Source organism: Cibotium barometz, chromosome 24 (genome assembly GCF_041138505.1).
Source record: "Cibotium barometz isolate CiBa-2024 chromosome 24, ASM4113850v1, whole genome shotgun sequence".
In the NCBI taxonomy this organism is placed as follows: Eukaryota; Viridiplantae; Streptophyta; class Polypodiopsida; order Cyatheales; family Cibotiaceae; genus Cibotium; species Cibotium barometz.
The window spans coordinates 56,901,936-56,923,971 of record NC_141069.1 but is presented as its reverse complement, the minus strand read 5'-3'; the positions used below and the strand labels follow the sequence as shown (position 1 = coordinate 56,923,971).

The 22,036-nt window shown below is 46.8% G+C and overlaps 1 pseudogene; it reads right to left on the bottom strand.

Moving 5' to 3' along the window:
* Window positions 1-17,497: 17,497 nt before the first annotated feature.
* On the bottom strand, window positions 17,498-19,411 carry LOC147625501 (uncharacterized; annotated as a pseudogene).
* Window positions 19,412-22,036: the final 2,625 nt, after the last annotated feature.

Sequence of the window (22,036 nt, the reverse complement as noted above, 5' to 3'; positions counted from 1 at the left end):
CCTCCTCCGTGGGCTACGCCGCCGCCTCCTCCTCCTTCGGCGCGGCCGCTTCCTCCATCGGCGCCGCCTCCTCCTCCTTGGGTGCCACTGCCGTGGGCTCCTCCTCCCTCCCTCCGCCGCCGTCGCCGCCGCCCTTTGCGTTGGGCCGGCCGCCCACCCGTGGTGTCCTCCTCCTCCGTCTTCGTCGCCGCGCCGCCCTGGGCCGCCTCCTCCTCCTCCTTCGCGGCTGCCACCGCGGCCTCCGACCTCGGTGACTCCACCTCCGCCTTGGCCACCCCCTCCTCCGCCGTGGCCTCACCCTGGTCCCCCGCTGCCCCCCGCCTAGGGCTCTCCTCCTCCTCTTCGGCCGCCCCCCCTTTTTCGCCCGACTCCTCCTCCTCTGCGGCCACCCGCCCCCGAGCCCTCTCTTCTTTCGGTGCCCCCCTCTCCTCCACCCCCCTCTTCGCCCGGCTCCTCCTCTGCGGCCACCCGCCCTTGAGCCCCTTCTTCTCCCGGCGCCCCCCTCTCCGCCCTCTCCTCTCCCGGTGTACCCCTCTCCACCTCTTCTCTCGGCGCCCCCCTCTCCTCCTCTTCTCTCGGCGCCCCCCTCTCCTCCCCTCTCCGCCTCTCCTCCCTCACCGTCCCCTCTTCGCCGCCATGGCCCCCTCTCCCTCGGTGTCGCCTTGGTGCCCCCCTCTCCACCTCTTCTCCCGGCGCCCCCCTCTCCACCCCTCCTTGCCACGCTGAGGCCTCCGCCATGGCCCCCCCTCTTCGGCGGCTCTACGGCTGCTCCTCCTCTGTGGGCCGCCCCCTGCAGCCGCCTCCCCCTCCTCTCCGATGTCGCCGTCGGCCCTCCTCCCCTTCCCCTCTCCTTCCCCTCTCCTCCCTTTCCTCTCCGATGTCGCCGTCGGCCCTCCTCCCCTTCCCCTCTCCTCTCCGACACCCCTCCCTCTCCTCATCGGCGCTTCCTCTCCGACACCCCTTCCCCTCTCCTCTCCGACACCCCTCCCTCTCCTCATCGGCGCTTCCTCTCTTCTCCGACACGCCTCCCCCTCCTCTTCGTTGTCGTCGTCGGCCGAGGTGTACCGACGCCCCTCCCCTCTCCGGCGCCCCGCTCCTCTCCTCACCGGTGCCCCCTCTCCTCTCCGGCGCCCCTCCCCTTTCTTCTTCGGTGCTCCTCCTCCCCTTCTCCTCTCCGGCATCTTTTCCTTTGTGGGCCGCCTCTTGGCCGAGGTGTACCGGCGCCCCTCCCCTCTCCGGTGCCCCGCCCCTCTGCAGCAGTAGCCGCCCCCTCCTCTGTGGATGGGCTCCCCTCTCCTCCTCCGTCGTCGCGCCCCCCTCCCCTCTCCTCCGCCGATGTCACTTCCGCTGTTGCCTCTCCGGATCTTCTTTCTTCTCGCTCGGGCTTTGGGACCCCCGTGGTTATAAGATCCCCTTTTGCTCCCGTGAGACAAGGGCCTTAAAACCTCGGGGCTTCCCTAAACCCTAAACCCTCTCTTGAAGAAAGTTCCCTTGTAGGCCCGAATCCTCGTCTTCGACCTTCTTCTCACCCTCTCCTCACCCCCTGCACCTCTGGCACTGTTCTTCCTTTTTTGGTAAATCTTACCTTTTTTGGAACAGTTGACTTACCAGTTTTGGTAGCCCCCTTCTCCCCTCATTTTGAGGCCTTTTTCTCTCATTTTGAGGCAACTTTCCCCCTTTTTGAGGACCCTTTCCCTCACTTCAAGGATCCTCCTCTTCCCCTATACATAGCAAGCCTTGTACCCTCATTTTTCATTGCACTGATGAGTGCCTTTGAGCACGAAACTAGTTTGCAAGTTTAAGTGTTTGTGTCAAGGCTTGTCTCTCTTCTTCTCCTTCTTCTCTCTCTTCTCTCTTCTCTCTTCTCTCTCTCCCTCTTCTTCCCCTCATCCCCCTCTAGGACCGCTTGCTGTTTTTGAACTTAATGTTTTTAAACCTTTAAACTCTAAAGCTTTCTACATGGCGCATGCTCCTAGCTCCCCCTCCCCTTCCTCCTCCTCTTCCCCTTCCTCCTCCTCTCTCTCCTCCACCAACCTCCTTCTTCGCCTCAACGCCTCTCCCGCTGTGCTGGAGGCTCCCTCTCCTTCCTCTCCTCCATCGCCGCCTCCTCCCTCTCAAAGGCCAGCTCCTTCTCCAGCGTCAACCTCTCCTTCGACGAGGCTTCCCCCCCTGACTGGCTCCCCCTTCTCCACTTTTGGGGGGGCTGGTTTTCTTGTTGCTATGGCGGGCTGCTCTCTGGCTGCAGCGCTGTTGCCGCCGCCTCCACCCTTGCCGTGGCCGCCGCCGCCCCGCCGCCTCCTCCTTCGGCGCGGCTGCCTCCTTAGCCGGTGCTGCCTCCTCCTCCGTCGACGCCTCCTCCTCCGTCGGCACCGCTTCCGCCCGTGGGCTCCTCCTGCCTCCACCGCCGCTGCCTCCCTCTGGGTTTGGACGACCGCCCGCCCATGGTCTCCTCCTCCTCCTCCTCCTCCGTCTCGATGCCGCCACCCGCCCGAGGCTTCCTCCTCCTCCTCCTTCACAGCTACCGCCGTCTCCGCCCCCGGCGCCTCCGTCTCCGCCGTGGCCTCCTACGTTGGGCCTGGCTCCTCGACCGCCCGCCGCCCGTGATCTCCTCTGCCTCCTCTTCCTCCGTGGTTGCCGCCGCTGCCGTGGGCTCCTCCTGCGTTGGGCCACCTCCTCCTCCTCCTTCGACGCCGCCGCCCACCCTGGGCCTTCGCCTTCACCCCTCCTCTTCGGCTGCCGCCCACCCTGGGCTTCCGCCTTCACCCCTCCTCTTCGGCCACCCCCCTTTGCCTGGGCTCTCCTCCTGGGCCCTCCTCCTCTGCGAGCGACCGCCCGTCTTTGGGCCTCCTTCTTCGCCATCGTGGCCCCCCCTCCCTCGGCGCCGCCATGGCCCCCCCTCTCCACCACTCCTCCCTCACCTTCCCCTCTTCGCCGCCATGGCCCCCCCTCCCTTGGCACCGCCCTGGTCCCCCCCTCTCCGCCCTCTCCTCTCCCGGCGCCCCCCTCTCCACCTCTTCTCCCGGCGCCCCCCTCCCCACCCCTTTCCGCAGCTCCTCCCTCTCCACCCCCTCTTTGCTGCCTTCCCTCGGCACCGCCCTGGCGCCCCCCTCTCTGCCCTCTCCTCTCCCGGTGCCCCCCTCTCCTCCTTTTTCTTCCGGCGCCTCCCTCTCCCTCTCCTCTCCCGGCGCCCCCTCTCCCCCTCTTCTTCTCTTCTCCCGGCGCCCCCCTCTCCTCTGCTCCTCCCTCCGCCCCCTCTTAGCCGCCACGGCCCCTCCTCCCTCGGCGCCGCCTTAGTGCCCCCCTCTCTGCCCTCTCCTCTCCCGACGCCCCCCTCTCCACCTCTTCTCCCGGCGCCCCCCTCTCCACCCCTCCTCGCCGCTGCGGCCTCCGCCATGGCTCCCCTCTCCGCCGCCATGGCCCCCCCTCTTCTGCAGCCCTCCTCTCCAACGTCCTTTCTGACGTCGTCGCCGGCCCCCCTCCCCTTCCCCTCTCCTCCCCAGCACCCCCCCTCTCCAAACCGGCACTTCCTCTCCTCTTCGACGTGCCTCCCCCTCCTCTCCATCGTCGTCATCGCTGGCCGGGGTGTTCCAACACCCCTCCCCTCTCTGGCACCCCGCTCCTCTCCTCTCTGGCGCCCCTCCCCTCTCTTCTCCGGTGCCCCCTCTCCTCTCCGACGCCTCCTCTCCTCTCCGGCACCCCTCCCCTCTCTTCTTCGGCACTCCTCCTCCCCTTCTCCTCTCCGGCACCTCTTCCTCTGTGGGCCGCCCCTTGGCCGAGGTGTACCGGCACCCCTCCCCTCTTCGGAGCCCTGCCCCTCTGCAGCCGCCCCCTCCTCTACAGACGGGTTCCCCTCTCCTCCGCCGACGTGCCCCCCCTCCCCTCTCCTCCGACGTCTCTTCCGCTGTTGCCTTTTCGGATCTTCATTCTTCTCGCTCGGGCTTTGGGACCCCCGTGGTTTTTAAGATCCCCTTTTGCTCCCGCAACAACAAGGGCCTTAAAACCTCGGGGATTCCCTAAACCCTAAACCCTCTCCTGAAGAAAGTTCCCTTGAGGGCCCGAATCCTCGTCTGCGACCTTCTTCTCACCCTCTCCTCACCCCCTGTACCTCAGGCACTGTTCTTCCTTTTTTGGTAAATCTTACCTTTTTTGGAACAGTTGACTTACCAGTTTTGGTAACCCCCCTTCTACCCTCATTTTGAGGCAACTTTCCCCTTTTTGAGGACCCTTTCCCTCACTTCAAGGATCCTCCTCTTCCCCTATATATAGCAAGCCTTGTACCCTCATTTTTCATTGCACTGATGAGTGCCTTTGAGCACGAAACTAGTTTGCAAGTTTAAGTGTTTGTGTCAAGGCTTGTCTCTCTTCTTCTCCTTCTTCTCTCTCTTCTCTCTTCTCTCTTCTCTCTTCTCTCTCTCTCCCTCTTCTCCCCCTCATCCCTCTCTAGGACCGCTCGCCTTACATCTGTTTTTAAACTTAATGTTTTTAAACCTTTAAACTTAATGTTTTTAAACCTTTAAACTTAATGTTTTTAAACCTTTAAACTTAATGTTTTTAAACTTAATATTTTTAAACTTAATATTTTTAAACTTAATGTTTTTAAACTTAATGTTTTTAAACCTTTAAACTTAATGTTTTTAAACCTTTAAACTTAATGTTATTAAACCCTTAAACTTAATATTTTTAAACTTAATGTTTTTAAACTTAATGTTTTTAAACTTAATGTTATTAAACCCTTAAACTTAATATTTTTAAACTTAATGTTTTTAAACTTAATGTTTTTAAACCTTTAAACTTAATGTTTTTAAACCTTTAAACTTAATGTTATTAAACCCTTAAACTTAATGTTTTTAAACCCTTAAACTTAATGTTTTTAAACCTTTAAACTTAATGTTTTTAAACCTTTAAACTTATTGTTTTTAAATTTAATCTTAATGTTTTTAAACCTTTAAACTTAATATTTTTAAACTTAATGTTTGTAAACTTAATGTTTTTAAACCTAATGTTTTTAAACATTTAAACTTAATGTTTTTAAACCTTTAAAATTAATGTTTTTAAACCTTTAAACTTAATATTTTTCAACCTTTAAACTTAATATTTTTAAACCTTTAAACTTAATGTTTTTAAACCTTTAAACTCAATGTTTTTAAACCTTTAAACTTAATGTTTTTAAACTTAATGTTTTTAAACTTAATGTTTTTAAACCTTTAAACTTTATGTTTTTAAACCTTTAAACTTAATATTTTTAAACCTTTAATTAATGTTTTTAAACCTTTAAACTTAATGTTTTTCAACTTAAACTTAATGTTTTTAAACCTTTAAACTTAATGTTTTTAAACTTAATGATTTTAAACTTAATATTTTTAAACTTAATGTTTTTAAACCTTTAAACTTAATGTTTTTAAACCCTTAAACTTAATGTTTTTAAACTTAATATTTTTAAACTTAATATTTTTAAACCTTTAAACTTAATGTTTTTAAACTTAATGTTTTTAAACCCTTAAACTTAATGTTTTGAAACCTTTAAACTTAATGTTCTTAAACCTTTAAACTCTAAACTCTAAACTCTAAACTCTAAACCCTAAACCCTAAAACCCTAAACCCTAAACCCTAAACCCTAAACCCTAAAATCCTAAACCCTAAACCCTAAACCCTAAACCCTAAACCCTAAACCCTAAACTTTTTCAGCTTTGCCAACAAAATCCCGAGCTGAAGCATATACCTAGACCTATGATTTACTGAAGAAATCCAAGGAATCTGCGCTCCTATCTTGTTAGATCAAGGTTTCGAACCTCTAATTTGTAACTTTCTATTTTTAGTAAGTACTATTTTTAGCGTGGACCCACCTTTGTAAAGCAACCCTTGGGAGCATCGGCTTAACAGCATATGAGACCTCCCATGCTTGGTTCTGCTAAATCGGGAAAACCCTCCACCTATTTTATGCATCTCTCTAGTCTAAGTTACCTTATGTAACTTATTTTTGCATGTAGAGTCAACATGTCCATGATGGTTAAGGCTTGTGACTCTAATGAAAGGGGTCATGAGTTCACAACCCATAGCTTGCATGACATGCTATTGAGCTTCTTTTACTTGTTTAGAGAGCTCTACTTATCCGATTCGAGCGCCGTTTGTTGCATTGGGTTCTTCATGTCCTAAGCTTGCTTTTTCACAACAAAAGGCTGAATTATCCCACATGCAAAGAGGCAAAAGCTAGCCCTCCCCTCTCTACATAAGGGAGAGCTCTCATTCTTGTAATCTCAAACTTGGGTGTTCCACTGAAGAGCTCACTCTAGAGCGAAACTAGTTTGGAACTACACCCTCAAGTTAATACAAGAAATCAACCTTTTTTAAGTCTTTTTTGTCTCTTAAATTAAATTTTGTCTTATGTTTTGTGTATGTGAGGCACGTAGTCCTTTTTTGGGCTAGTAAAGTGTCTTTCTTGTGTGTGTGAGTAAGGCCATTGTTTTGGTGCTTAGCAAGAGGCACTTGGTCATTAATTTGGCTGGTTTAGTGTCTTTCTGCTGAGTATGCTCCTTCGATCTGGCATAATGTCATATTGCGTGGTATGCTAAGTGTCATTTCGATTGATGCACCTTCCCTTCCCCTTACCTTTATTTTTGATAGCAACTACTCGTTCTTTTGCGGCAAGTTGTTGTCCCCACGTCTCAGCCTTTGGTTTGGTGGGCAACTAGTCGTTCTTTTGCGGCAAGTTGTTGTCCTCACATCTTAGCCTTTAGTTTGCGTGGGCAACTGGTCGTATTTTTCGGTTAGCTGTTGTCCTCGTGAGGTGGGATTTTAGACTTTTTGGTCATAGTGCGTGGCCATCTTAAGTTCATACTATTCACACCTCAACACCATATCTTACATACACTCCACTTGACATCACTTCACTATCACGTAACCGGCCCCCCCGAAAAATTTATTTTTTGCTACTGCAGCTACTTTTAGCTGTCGCCACAGCTACCGGTTATTTATCTTTATCACTCCACAACCGCACACCTGAAAAAACCCCTAAACCCTAAACCTTTGCTATCATGGTGCTTTTGAACACTATCGCAGAGGCAGCAAACGAAGATCAAGACAACCCTTCTACCAACCAGGGAGCGTTTCAATTTGCTAGTGGAGAAAGAGAATGTGTTAAGCGAAGAATGGATGATTCCATAGATACTGCTAATGCACAAAACCAATACAGGTTTACACTTCGTGCTTCATCATCATCCTATGATCACCTTTTTGCTCTACCTACTCTTCCCATCGCTCATCACCTTAAAGATTTCTTGAAGAAGTCTATCGAGGAGTACAAGAAGATGTTTTTAGCTTTTGAGGAGAAAAGTCAAGCTTACCTCAAAAAGCTTAGAGAGCAAAGAGAAGAAGGCACCGTACCTAACAGTCTTCGACTCAAACCACCCCGCCTTACTGTGCAAGATGAACAAGGACAAGCCTTTCTCAATCAAACTCTACAAGATCTTTGTAAAAATTACAGGAGCAGCTGCTTGTTGGAAGTCCTCATTGAAGCCCAAGCCTTACTGTGCAAGATGAACAAGGACAAGCCTTTCTCAATCAAACTCTACAAGATCTTTGTAAAAATTACAGGAGCAGCTGCTTGTTGGAAGTCCTCATTGAAGCCCAAGAAAAGCTGGTAGAGAATCAAGAAAAGAAGCTGGATGCTTATGCCTCCACTTTTGAAGCTAGTCTCCAGGAAGTCCTGAACCTCATGGCTGCTTTAGAACTCATGGACAGTCCGCATGCTTTATGGGAAAACACCATGAAGACTTGGAAGAACAAGCTGCTCAAAGATTTCAAAACTGCCATAAATAATTTCAGGGTCTCTTATCTCCTTAACTCTAAGATCAAGCAAGCTGCTTTCACTAAGAGGAAAGCTGCACACAGGATCAAGCCATGGGAGAAGGTACATCACACAACAGAGCTACTCTACTATAGAAGATACATTGATAACGTTTTAGGTTTTTGGCATGGGTCTCACACCACTTTGCCGCAACATCTTAGCAACTATGCAATAGATCTTCACGAGCATATCAAGATAACACATGTCATCTCCAATTCATCTATGGATTTTTTGGACATTCACCTCTTCAAAGGTACTAATTTTCAAACCACAGGAAAGCTTTCTACTAGTTGATTTCAGAAAGAGCTGAACAGGTATCAATACCTCCCTTTCTCTTCCTGGCACCCTAGTCATCAAAAGGAAGCCTTCATCATTGGAGAACTTAAGCGTTATGTCATCAGGGAAAGTACGCTTCAAAGCTACATCAAGCTAAAGCTTTTGTTTTTCCAACGACTTCCAGGTAGAGGATATCCGGATTCTCTCCTTCGGAAAACTTTCAGCAAGAACAAGTACAATATGCGAACAACTCTACTTCTAAAGACTTTCAATCGAGAAACCTCTTCGAGTAAGCAGATCCCCCTAGTTCTTAAGCTTGACTACTCCAAGTACACTAAAGCTTTAAACTTGGGGGCCTCCCTAAACCCTAAACGTTTTCGGCTTTGCCAACAAAATCCCGAGCTGAAGCATATACCTAGACCTATGATTTGCTGGAGAAATCCAAGGAATCTGCGCTCCTATCTTGTTAGATCAAGGTTTCGAACCTCTAATTTGTAACTTTCTATTTTTAGTAAGTACTAGCGTGGACCCACCTTTGTAAAGCAACCCTTGGGAGCATCGGCTTAACAGCATATGAGACCTCCCATGCTTGGTTCTGCTATCGGGAAAATCCTCCACCTATTTTATGCATCTCTCTAGTCTTCTAGTTACCTTATGTAACTTATTTTTGCATGTAGAGTCAACATGTCCACTCTAGCCTAATGGTTAAGGGGCTTGTGACTCTAATGAAAGGGGTCATGAGTTCAAAACCCCGAGCTTGCATGAGATACTATTGAGCTTCTTTTACTTGTTTAGGGAGCTCTACTTATCCGATTCGAGCGTTGTTTGTTGCGTTGGGTTCTTCATGTCCTAAGCTTGCTTTTTCACAACAAAAGGCTGAATTATCCCACATGCAAAGAGGCAAAAGCTAGCCCTCCCCTCTCTACATAAGGGAGAGCTCTCATTCTTGTAATCTCAAACTTGGGTGTTCCATTGAAGAGCTCACTCTAGAGCGAAACTAGTTTGGAACTACACCCTCAAGTTAATACAAGAAATCGGCTTTTTTAGTCTTTTTTGTCTCTTAAATCAAATTTTGTCTTATGTTTTGTGTATGTGAGGCACTTAGTCCTTTTTTGGGCTAGTAAAGTGTCTTTCTTGTGTGTGTGAGTAAGGCCATTGTTTTGGTGCTTAGCAAGAGGCACTTGGTTATTAATTTGGCTGGTTTAGTGTCTTTCTGCTGAGTATGCTCCTTCGATCTAGCATAATGTCATATTGCGTGGCATGCTAAGTGTCATTTCGATTGATGCACCTTCCCTTCTCCTAACTTTTTTTTTTGAGGACAACTACTCGTTCTTTTGCGACAAGTTGTTGTCCCCATGTCTCAGCCTTTGGTTTGGTGGGCAACTAGTCGTTCTTTTGCGGCAAATTGTTGTCCCCACATCTTAGCCTTTAGTTTGCGTGGACAACTGGTCGTATTTTTCGGCTAGCTGTTGTCCTCGTGAGGTGGGATTTTGGACTTTTTGGTCATAGTGCATGGCCATCTTAAGTTCATACTATTCACACCTCAACACCATATCTTACATACACTCCACTTGACATCACTTCACTATCACGTAACCGGCCCGCGAAAAATTTATTTTTTGCTGCCGCAGCTACTGGTTATTTATCTTTATCACTCCACAACCGCACACCTGAAAAAACCCCTAAACCCTAAACCCTAAACCCTAAACCCTATAGACCGGGGGGAGAAGGGCAACACAACTAGGCATTTCAAGCTCATTCAAACAGGTTTTTTTGGATTTTTTTGATGTTTTGTGTATGTGAGGCACTTAGTCCTTTTTTGGGCTAGTAAAGTGTCTTTCTTGTGTGTGTGAGTAAGGCCATTGTTTTGGTGCTTAGCAAGAGACACTTGGTCATTAATTTGGCTGGTTTAGTGTCTTTCTGCTGAGTATGCTCCTTCGATCTGGCATAATGTCATATTGCGTGGCATGCTAAGTGTCATTTCGATTGATGCACCTTCGCTTCCCCTTACCTTTATTTTTGATAGCAACTACTCGTTCTTTTGCGGCAAGTTGTTGTCCCCACGTCTCAGCCTTTGGTTTGGTGGGCAACTAGTCGTTCTTTTGCGGCAAGTTGTTGTCCTCACATCTTAGCCTTTAGTTTGCGTGGGCAACTGGTCGTATTTTTCGGCTAGCTGTTGTCCTCGCGAGGTGGGATTTTAGACTTTTTGGTCATAGTGCATGGCCATCTTAAGTTCATACTATTCACACCTTAACACCATATCTTACATACACTCCACTTGACATCACTTCACTATCACGTAACCGGCCCTCCCGAAAAATTTATTTTTTGCTACTGCAGCTACTTTTAGCTGCCGCCACAGCTACCGGTTATTTATCTTTATCACTCCACAACCGCACACCTGAAAAAACCCCTAAACCCTAAACCTTTGCTATCATGGTGCTTTTGAACACTATCACAGAGGCAGCAAACGAAGATCAAGACAACCCTTCTACCAACCAGGGAGCGTTTCAATTTGCTAGTGGAGAAAGAGAATGTGTTAAGCGAAGAATGGATGATTCCATAGATACTGCTAATGCACAAAACCAATACAGGTTTACACTTCGTGCTTCATCATCATCCTATGATCACCTTTTTGCTCTACCTACTCTTCCCATCGCTCACATCATCACCTTAAAGATTTCTTGAAGAAGTCTATCGAGGAGTACAAGAAGATGTTTTTAGCTTTTGAGGAGAAAAGTCAAGCTTACCTCAAAAAGCTTAGAGAGCAAAGAGAAGAAGGCACCGTACCTAACAGTCTTCGACTCAAACCACCCCGCCTTACTGTGCAAGATGAACAAGGACAAGCCTTTCTCAATCAAACTCTACAAGATCTTTGTAAAAATTACAGGAGCAGCTGCTTGTTGGAAGTCCTCATTGAAGCCCAAGCCTTACTGTGCAAGATGAACAAGGACAAGCCTTTCTCAATCAAACTCTACAAGATCTTTGTAAAAATTACAGGAGCAGCTGCTTGTTGGAAGTCCTCATTGAAGCCCAAGCAAAGCTGGTAGAGAATCAAGAAAAGAAGCTGGATCCTTATGCCTCCACTTTTGAAGCTAGTCTCCAGGAAATCCTGAACCTCATGGCTGCTTTAGAACTCATGGACAGCCCACATGCTTTATGGGAAAACACCATGAAGACTTGGAAGAACAAGCTGCTCAAAGATTTCAAAACTACCATAAATAATTTCAGGGTCTTTCATCTCCTTAACTCTAAGATCAAGCAAGCTGCTTTCACTAAGAGGAAAGCTGCACACAGGATCAAGCCATGGGAGAAGGTACATCACACAACAGATCTACTCTACTATAGAAGATACATTGATAACGTTTTAGGTTTTTAGCATGGGTCTCACACCACTTTGCCGCAACATCTTAGCAACTATGCAATAGATCTTCACGAGCATATCAAGATAACACATGTCATCTCCAATTCATCTGTGGATTTTTTGGACATTCACCTCTTCAAAGGTACTAATTTTCAAACCACAGGAAAGCTTTCTACTAGTTGATTTCAGAAAGAGCTGAACAGGTATCAATACCTCCCTTTCTCTTCCTGGCACCCTAGTCATCAAAAGGAAGCCTTCATCATTGGAGAACTTAAGCGTTATGTCATCAGGGAAAGTACGCTTCAAAGCTACATCAAGCTAAAGCTTTTGTTTTTCCAACGACTTCCAGGTAGAGGATATTCGGATTCTCTCCTTCGAAAAACTTTCAGCAAGAACAAGTACAATATGCGAACAACTCTACTTCTAAAGACTTTCAATCGAGAAACCTCTTCGAGTAAGCAGATCCCCCTAGTTCTTAAGCTTGACTACTCCAAGTACACTAAAGCTTTAAACTTGGGGGCCTCCCTAAACCCTAAACTTTTTCGGCTTTGCCAACAAAATCCCGAGCTGAAGCATATACCTAGACCTATGATTTGCTGGAGAAATCCAAGGAATCTGCGCTCCTATCTTGTTAGATCAAGGTTTCGAACCTCTAATTTGTAACTTTCTATTTTTAGTAAGTACTAGCGTGGACCCACCTTTGTAAAGCAACCCTTGGAGCATCGGCTTAACAGCATATGAGACCTCCCATGCTTGGTTCTGCTATCGGGAAAATCCTCCACCTATTTTATGCATCTCTCTAGTCTTCTAGTTACCTTATGTAACTTATTTTTGCATGTAGAGTCAACATGTCCACTCTAGCCTAATGGTTAAGGGGCTTGTGACTCTAATGAAAGGGGTCATGAGTTCAAAACCCCGAGCTTGCATGAGATACTATTGAGCTTCTTTTACTTGTTTAGGGAGCTCTACTTATCCGATTCGAGCGTTGTTTGTTGCGTTGGGTTCTTCATGTCCTAAGCTTGCTTTTTCACAACAAAAGGCTGAATTATCCCACATGCAAAGAGGCAAAAGCTAGCCCTCCCCTCTCTACATAAGAGAGAGCTCTCATTCTTGTAATCTCAAACTTGGGTGTTCCATTGAAGAGCTCACTCTAGAGCGAAACTAGTTTGGAACTACACCCTCAAGTTAATACAAGAAATCGGCTTTTTTAGTCTTTTTTGTCTCTTAAATCAAATTTTGTCTTATGTTTTGTGTATGTGAGGCACTTAGTCCTTTTTTGGGCTAGTAAAGTGTCTTTCTTGTGTGTGTGAGTAAGGCCATTGTTTTGGTGCTTAGCAAGAGGCACTTGGTTATTAATTTGGCTGGTTTAGTGTCTTTCTGCTGAGTATGCTCCTTCGATCTGGCATAATGTCATATTGCGTGGCATGCTAAGTGTCATTTCGATTGATGCACCTTCCCTTCTCCTAACTTTTTTTTTTGAGGACAACTACTCGTTCTTTTGCGACAAGTTGTTGTCCCCATGTCTCAGCCTTTGGTTTGGTGGGCAACTAGTCGTTCTTTTGCGGCAAATTGTTGTCCCCACATCTTAGCCTTTAGTTTGCGTGGACAACTGGTCGTATTTTTCGGCTAGCTGTTGTCCTCGTGAGGTGGGATTTTGGACTTTTTGGTCATAGTGCATGGCCATCTTAAGTTCATACTATTCACACCTCAACACCATATCTTACATACACTCCACTTGACATCACTTCACTATCACGTAACCGGCCCGCGAAAAATTTATTTTTTGCTGCCAGCTACTGGTTATTTATCTTTATCACTCCACAACCGCACACCTGAAAAAACCCCTAAACCCTAAACCCTAAACCCTATAGACCGGGGGGAGAAGGGCAACACAACTAGGCATTTCAAGCTCATTCAAACAGGTTTTTTTGGATTTTTTGAAGTAGAAAACAATCACAAGGCTATCCCACCACATTCGGACAAGTTCAAAAGCTATCAAGCACACACTCTGTAGCTAAGGCACATCAAAAAGCTCTCTAATATCACAAACAGATAAGCAAGACACAGTTCCAAGGCAAAAAAGACTTCGAAGCCAATTTTTGAACTTTAAAGGGCTAGACATCCAACTTGGAGCAAAGTTTTGCAAAAATAGCAACCTTGGGGCACATTTTGTAACATCATAGGACCCTGCAAGTTCACACTTGTTCTTTGGATTGACCATCGACAGCTGTAGCTGTCGATGGTGGGAGATAGTAGAAGGAAAAATCTTTTTGCAAAGCCAGGGTGGGGGTATTGTTCTACATGCCATGCACTACGAGCACAACCAATATGAGCCTATTTGCTACTATCGATGGCGGCTATCGACGATGGAGCACAGGAGCATATATAGACACATACAGTCATTTAGGTCATTATAGCAAGGCAAGAGAGAACATGAGCTAGCAAAAACCTACACTCACACATACCCTTGGAGCCTCCATTGCGACATGTACAGTAAGAATCTAGGCCTCTATCGCATTACATACATTGCCGGGCACTTGCCCCGCGGATTAAAGTAGCACAGGTACCTTTGTCGCGAGCGAGCTTGTCGAGGTCGTGCTTGATGCACCTCTTTTTTGGGTATCGAGGGCGGATTGGCACTCCCCCACATATCCGATATCAACCCATAGCGACGAAGCCCTACCAGATTTTTCCTAGAATCTGCACACTTAGAAAAAAATTGGCTAGGTCTCACACACACACACACACACCATGGTGAAGAAGAGAAAGCCTAGTGAACCAAAAGAGGCTAGGGCATGACGTACAGAGTTTTCGGAGCCTATACAAGAGCAGCCAAAAGAGCAGCCAAAAGTGCAAGTACCATTGGCACCACCCGCCAATGCGTACAAGTTCTAGTTGGATCATTTCACGGCAGATTGTTTTGTTGATTCACAGCTACTCATTGACCACAATGCTAGTGTGGCAAAAAGTTTAAAAAAAAAACCAAATACGCAGTGAATTAATTAGAAAGCCAAAAAATACATCAGATCACCCAAGGGAAAGGTGATAAGCTAGGTGGGTATTCATATACATCAGGACTCTTTAGACAAAAGAAGTAAGCATCAGGACCTTTTACACAGACTGACCAAGCTAACATAATGATTTACAAATTGTCAATTTCCGCCTGTAGCTTGGCCACAAATTCATGAGCTTTTTCAAATCTCCTTGCCAGGTCATGTATGTCATCAACAAGCTCCTGTAACCATTCGTGTGTGGTGTTCCTTGTTCCATCCTCTTCCAATGCCTGATGGGAGTCATTGTCTTTGTTCACTGTAAAACTTCACTGCATCTTTAATCACCCCAATGCGCCGCCTGTAAATTCTTACCCTGTCCAACTTGAGAGTAGAATCCTGCACTACACATCCAGAAAAGAGGGCTTTCAAGCTGAGAGCCTGAAAAGCAGGAGTAAATAGAACATTATTTCTGAAGGACCATATGACCCAGAGAAATTCTGCCCTACACTTGTTCCAATATTCAGAAATCAGAGACACTGAGTCTCCTAATATCAGTTGTTTCCAAGAGGTGGGAAATCCTAATGTCCTGAACAAAGGGGCTAAAATTGGGGAGTTGGTTGGGCAATTGAGGAAAAGATGGGGAATATCCTCAACTGACTGTTTACATCTTGTACAAAATCCATCACTCTGACCCACTTCCCTGCTTTTGGAACCAGTCCATACAGCTTTGTGGAGCAAAAGCCACAGCAAAACTGAGTGTTTGGGCTGAATGTTACTCTGCCAGATGCTCTGGAACTTAAAAGCCCACTGTTGTCTGTCCAGTGCTAAGTGCCATCTCCTGTTTAATGTGACATGTAAAGGAGGGACCAACTCTCTTGAGCATGAGGGAGGGTTATTAAGGGAAGCGCCTCCTTTCCATATTACATCTCTGAGGGGTGGAGAGCTATCAGTCTCAAATATCCAATACAGATCTTTAGGGAACATAGATATTCTGTTAGCTATTAGCTGAATTTCCCAAGGTTGGAAGGGAATAGAAATAAGTAACTGTTCAGAAGAATACCACTTGTTGTTGTTCACATCCCATAGATCAGACCAGGTCCTAATACCTTTCTCATGAACTCTTCTGGCTATTCTAACCTGGGGTGGGGGAAGCAGAGGAATAGGTGGCTTGGACCACCAGATGGATTCTTCTTTTCTGATGGTTTGATCCTTTCTATTATCATTTCTGAACTGAAGCAAATGTCTCCATCTGTTCCAAGCCTGCCGCCAGAGGGACTTGAGAAGGAGGGACCCCACAGGAGTGACTTCAGCTGGGCCAAAAAAGATGGTAACCCAAGGGAGATTGACCCACTGTTTGTGTTCTTTGAGATAAAACTGATTCAGCTTCCTAAACAGAAGGAAAGCCCAGTCAGCAGAGGGCTGGTCCAACGCTCTGATTATAACTTTGATAGCAAGTTTGTCTGCCCACCCTCTTAAATCTCTGACTCCTAGGGGCCACCTTTATTCTTAGGGAGGATGCAGATTTCCCATTTCACCTTAGGAGCACCCTTCTTGTTAGGATCTCCAGACCACAAAAAATTCCTACATATCTTAACCACTTCTTTCAAATGGCAATCTGGGGGTCTCCAACAGCTGAGAAAGAATAGAAGGTAGGCAGAGATGAAGTGGTTGAGCACAAACACTCTGCCTGCAATATTGGCCTGATATCCCAGCCATCTGTTCAGCTTTCCTTTAAATTTCTCCAGCACCCATTCCCATCTCTGCTTCATAGAAATGCCAAAGCCCATAGGGATGCCTAGTAGCCTAAAGGGCTGTCCTTCTGGAATAATAGTGCATCCCTGACTTGCCATCCATTCAGGAATGGGGGAGATGAAGGACCTGACTCCAGTTTTATGGTGGTTGATCTTGGAGCCTGAGGCAGAGCAAAAGATACCCAATGCCTTCCAAAAGTTCTTCAGGGAGCTTTCTTCGTTTTTCAGCAGAGCATTTGTGTCATCAGCAAACTGAGATAGGCAAAGCTGTTTGGAGGAGTTGGGGAGGTTGATTCCCTTTATCAATTGTCTTTCCATACACCCTTTGATTAAGCAGTTAAAGCCATCTCCTGCTATGGCAAATAACAGTGGGGCTAGGGGGCATCCTTGCCTGACTGACCTATTCAAACTGAAGGCTTCAGAAAGCATGCCATTGATGGCAACTTTAGCATGTGCATTTCCCAGCAAGGTCTGGACAAAACCCACCAAATCCAATGTGGGAAAGGCTTTCCAAAATGAAGGACCATTCCAGTCTATCATAAGCTTTGTCATAATCCACTTTGACGAACACAAAGTCTTGTTCAGTCTCCTGAGCATGTTCAATCCCTTCCCAAAGTACAATTACTGCTTCAAGAATCCTCCTCCCTTTAATGAACCCTTTCTGCTCTTCACTAATCCACTTGGAGAGGTGGCTGGAAATTCTGTTGGCAACAGCTTTGGCAAAGATCTTGTAGCAAGTGTTCAGCATAGTAAGTGGCCTCCAGTTTCCCAGCTCATCCTTTGGACCTCTTTTATGAATCAGCTTAATAACTCCTGTGTTTATAAGGTTAGGAAGTGCCTTGTACTTCACGGATTCTTCCCACACTTTCAGCAGGCAGGGAGTTAACTCCTCTTTATACACCTGGAAAAATTCAGCAGGTAATCCATCCAACCCGGGGGTTTTATTGGGCTTCAACTGTTCAATAGCTGCATACAGGTCAACCTAACTAATCGGAGAATCAATCAAGGGAACAGCCTCAGCTGGGATGACTTTGTTCCTAACCTCCCAGATTAGCTCCCTATTGGCTCTTACTTCTGCTGTAACTTCTTCTTTTGGGCTCAAGAGTGCTTCAAAGTGTTTTTTAACAAACTCCAAATTGTGGGTGTCTGATTCAGCTGGACCATTTTCAGTCAACAATCTTGGCATGAGTTCCTTGACATTCTTCTTCCTCAGGAGTTTGAACATCTCCTTTGAGGGCCTGTCTACTTTCCCAGCCCACCACTCTTTGCCTTAGCTGACTTCTATCTGATTTTGAATATCCAACAAAGTAGAATGGCCAGACTCCAGCCTGCACAATTCTGAGTAGATTTGCTCTTTCTTTTCCTTTCTCATTCTAGTCACAGACTTTCTAGTAAGGATGAGAAACTGCTGTGTTTTCCTAACAGCTGAATTCCAACACTTTGCAGGGGAACCTTTCTGGCCAAAAGAATTTGACCATATGTCTGCAACCTCTCTCCTAACTTCAGGTCTAGTGAACAGATCTGGGTCAGTGTGAAACCAATTGTTTCTGATCTTACTAGCTTTATCATCCAGGACAGTTAGTAAGGGGTAATGGTCAGAAATGCAGGAGGTATACTTTGGTTTAGATTTCACCCTGTTGAATTGATTGGCTACTTGAAGAGAGATATAGCACCTATCGAGTCTTGCCTTTCTTGCAAGAGCATCTCTGCTGTAATTCTGCCAGGTAAACTCTCCTTCAATTCTAGCATCCCATAGGTCATGGTAATCTTTGCAAGCTTCCCAGCTAGTCTTCTCCTGACCCTGTAAGACCTGTCCCTGCTGCCTGAGAAATCTGTCATCCAGAGATTCAACCATGTTGAAATCTCCCAGCAAGATAAGGGGTCCTAGAGTTGCAGTCAGTTCTTCCCAAATTTTTGCCCTATTAACAGAGCAACCTCCTGCATACACTGAGACAAGAGTGCAATTGAAAGGGGGAGGCAGGGGGATGGCACACCAAAACTGGGAAGTGATGGCTAGGTGTAGACATGAGGCTAGCTCCCTTTTTAGGCCTATGGCAGTGCCACCAGAGCCCCTCTCATGTGCTGAATGGATCCAGATAAAATCTGGATGAATTTCCTTTAGCCTCCTTTGGAGGTCATCACCAACCACCTTTATTTCCTGCAAAGCACAGACATCTACAGGATACTCCTTGATCCACCTGTTTAATTTTTTGGTTTTAAAGGGGTCAGTAATCCCCTTAACATTCCAAGACAGCACTCTCATCGGTTAACCTTTTTCTTTCCTTTACCCTGGTGATCTTTGGAAGGGGTTCTGGCCACTGCCGAATGGGAGCGTTTATTGTCCTTTTGGATTTCCATTGGAGCTATAGACCGGTTGGGATTCACTTCCTGCAAGGGGGATTGAGAGGCTTGGTTAAGATCAATGGAGTTATCCCTTATAACCAGCTGTAAAGAGTTGCCCTTCTCGTTACTCCCTTCTAGCTTATCAGGAGTGGCTGCAATTTCTTCCCTGTCCGACTCCCGACTCAGATCCTGGGACATCTGAGTCCTCTGAATCCACCCACTCTAGTAGGTCTGCCAAAAGAGCAAAGCGGTTAGGGTTCTTACCTCTTGCTTTGTTATTCTTAGATGTCTCACCCTTCTTGTCTGTGGTGCCCGCAGGTTGTCCAGTGGAAGGAGGAGTAGGCTGGCGATTCTCAAAAGACTTGGTCTGGGAATCGATAGGGGCTTGAGCCTGCTGTTGTTTCGGCTGAGCTGGGGGGAATTTTACAGGACACTCTCTGACAAAATGGCCAGCCATCCCACAATGGAAGCAGGCGTTGGGAAGGTATTTGTAAACTAAAGGTTGTTCACAGGTCTCACCATCATCTGTAGCAATGATAATCGAATCTGGCGGAGGTTTAGAAAGGTTCAGCTCTATCAGCATTTGAGGATGCCAAGAAGGATTGAAGTCTCTCTAGGGCTTGCCACCAAGGACTTTACCCAGCTGCTCTGCAATAGGCCTGAGGTGATGATGAAAATGAAGGGGCAGGTTAGGGAGTTCAACCCATACTGGGTAGTTTTCACTAGCAGACTTCTCAGGACTGAAGTCCTTACTCCACTTGAACAAGCATAGGGGGGAGGTACGAATGACCCAGTGTCCCATGCTTAGAACCTCAAAAGCCATTTCAGGGGTCTTAAACATGAAAAGGTAGTGGTTTTTAGGAAGAGCCTGAATGGCTTCTACAATACAGCCCCTACTACCCCACTGTTGTTTGACCCAGGATTTCAACATCTCCACTGGGGGCCGAGGGCCCGCAATCAGACCTAAAAGAGCTCGGGTCTCTAAGTCCTTTTCAATTTTCCTCACCTGGCTAGCAGGAAGAATTACCAGTGGTTTACCTGGATAAGGATGTCCCTGCGCTGCTCCATCAGCTTTTTGGCGGTTGCTGCAGAAAACCTCCGGGGTAGAGTCTGGCGATTTCCCTGCGAAGCCTTCTTGAGTGGGGCTCGAATGCGCGCCTGGTGTCTGAATGAAAGGGTTCGCTGGAAAGGCGTTATCTGCAGCCTTGCTTTCCAATGCTTCCTGTACTTGAGAGGCCACCTCTCTTGGCAAAGACTGTAAAAAGTGCTGGGAGAAAAGGGCAGCCGGTCCGGCACTAAAAGGGGGAGAAAGGTTCTGGTTCATAAGAGCTCGATGGGGGAGAGGGTTTGTGGGATGCCACGCATTGACTTGATTAGGGGGGGAGAGGAGAGAACGATGAGGAGGGGAGAGGGACGAGGAAGACATGACCTAACAGCACTACTGCGCTTCAGAACAAAAAATTTCTTTGGGAAGCTCCCCCCTCACGGGGGGAGGGCCTTGCCACGCGGTGAGAGTTAGCAAGCAGAGCCAGGAGGGGATTCGAGGAGGGGAAAGGGCAGGCGGAGCATGCAAACAAGCAGACAAGCATGGGCGACACCTGGGTATGCAGAGAAACAGTCCGCTCCCAAAGCGAAATCAGTGTGGCAAGAGGATTGTTCATCAACACACAAGGAAGGAAAGTAATGGTCATAGTACCAACCACTCAGTTTTTTGAGCTACACACGTTGGATCCCAATGCACCCTTTCTCTGGGAAAACCTGTTCCTTGAGGGCTACTTCACATTGCCACCATGGGGGCCTGACTTGCAGAGGGCTTGGGAAGCATTCTCGACACACTAGATGACCATGGCTGGTGCACAGTCACAAACTTCAGAGGAGAAGAAGAGATATCCGCTTGCCCTTCTTGGCTGATGTGAGTTTCATAGATGCTGAGTACATGATTCCTTCAGCAGAATATACAAATTACACAGAGCACTAGTAGTACTTCGAGAAGAGTGAGGAAAATACTATGAAGAATTGGAAGCTAAGAAGGAGAAGCATACGAAAGGGAAATGAAGAGGAAAGGGAAAGAGAAAGTGGGTGCGGGATCTTCTCAAACTGAAGAGGAAGAGAGGCACCACCTTCAAGCCCAAAAGAAGAGCAAGCTAAAGTAGCGGGTGAACCAACACCTTGGGAAAGACTCAAGGTTATAAATACAGACATCCAAAAGGATCTGAAGGACTGGTTAAGCCCGGAAGCGAAGGAGCAATCCTTACAAGCTGAAGCAAAAGACAGTCTACAAGCCCAGAAAGCTATAGACCACAATGAGGAACTAAAGCAAGCTATGAACATATTGCTGAAGTACCAACAAACCGAAAGAGCAAGGTACTTAGGGATTTTGGACAACAATTTGGAAGATGTAGCTGCTGCAGAAGAGAAGCTCAGGACGCTATGTAAAGCGGTCCAAGATCAAGTAGCCAAGCTGGCTATATCACTCAATTGCTGCATGACACACTACAAGAAGTAGGGCCAAAGTACAAGGAGCTAGCATTAGGGGATTTTTGTGGTTGGAGAACTAAAGTGGCTGCCACACCCAATGTGATAGACGCAGATGAACTCAGAGCGCAAGACGAGATGTACAAGATGCTAAGATGGAAAAATATGCCAACCCGCAGCCCGGAGATCACTCTACAAATGCTCTATGAGCGCATGAACAAGATGGAAAGGAATATGCTTACAGTGGCTAGAGGGGGCAGAATAAATAGGGGACAGAGAGTACACCCTAGAAGAGGTGTACAAGGGTGAGGATTTCAAGGTCAAATGGGGACACAACATCAAGCTACAACATCACAAGAACATCAACAATCATCTCAACCACCACCACCATAACTGCAACAACTGACTTCGCAAACAGGCAAGACCTCGGGAAGATTTCTAGGGACAAAAACGGACTGTATTTTCAATAATCCAACCAAAGAAGCCAGGAGAGGAGCAACCACAGCCAAGGCCACCACGTGACCCACAAACAAGGAGGGGACAGTCCTCCAAAAAAACCTTTGAATCCGACAAAGCTAAGATGCCACCTAAAAAGCGCTAAACGAAGCATGTCCAAGGACGACGGACATGGAGCAAACAGGGGAGATTGTTTCGGCAAAAACAGTCAGATCACAAAGCTAGTCAAAAGAGAGGAAAAGATGAAGCAGCCAAGTGCCCAAAGTGGCAATGCAACGGTGGAAATAGTACCTGTTTTGGAGATTCTTCCATTTTTGGAATTTCTAGCCGAAGTGCATTGTAATTAGATAGGATACGACAATTGTATGTATGAACAAGCCCTTGTAAAGGAAGGAAGCTTTTCTAGTTTGTCCACCCTAATGGGAAAGGGGTCAACTCTTTAGGCAAACTCTATAAAAGAGAGTTATGCAATGTAATGAGGACTCTTTTGTTGAACACTTGCAGAAACAAGTATAAGTCAAGAGTCACACCCCTC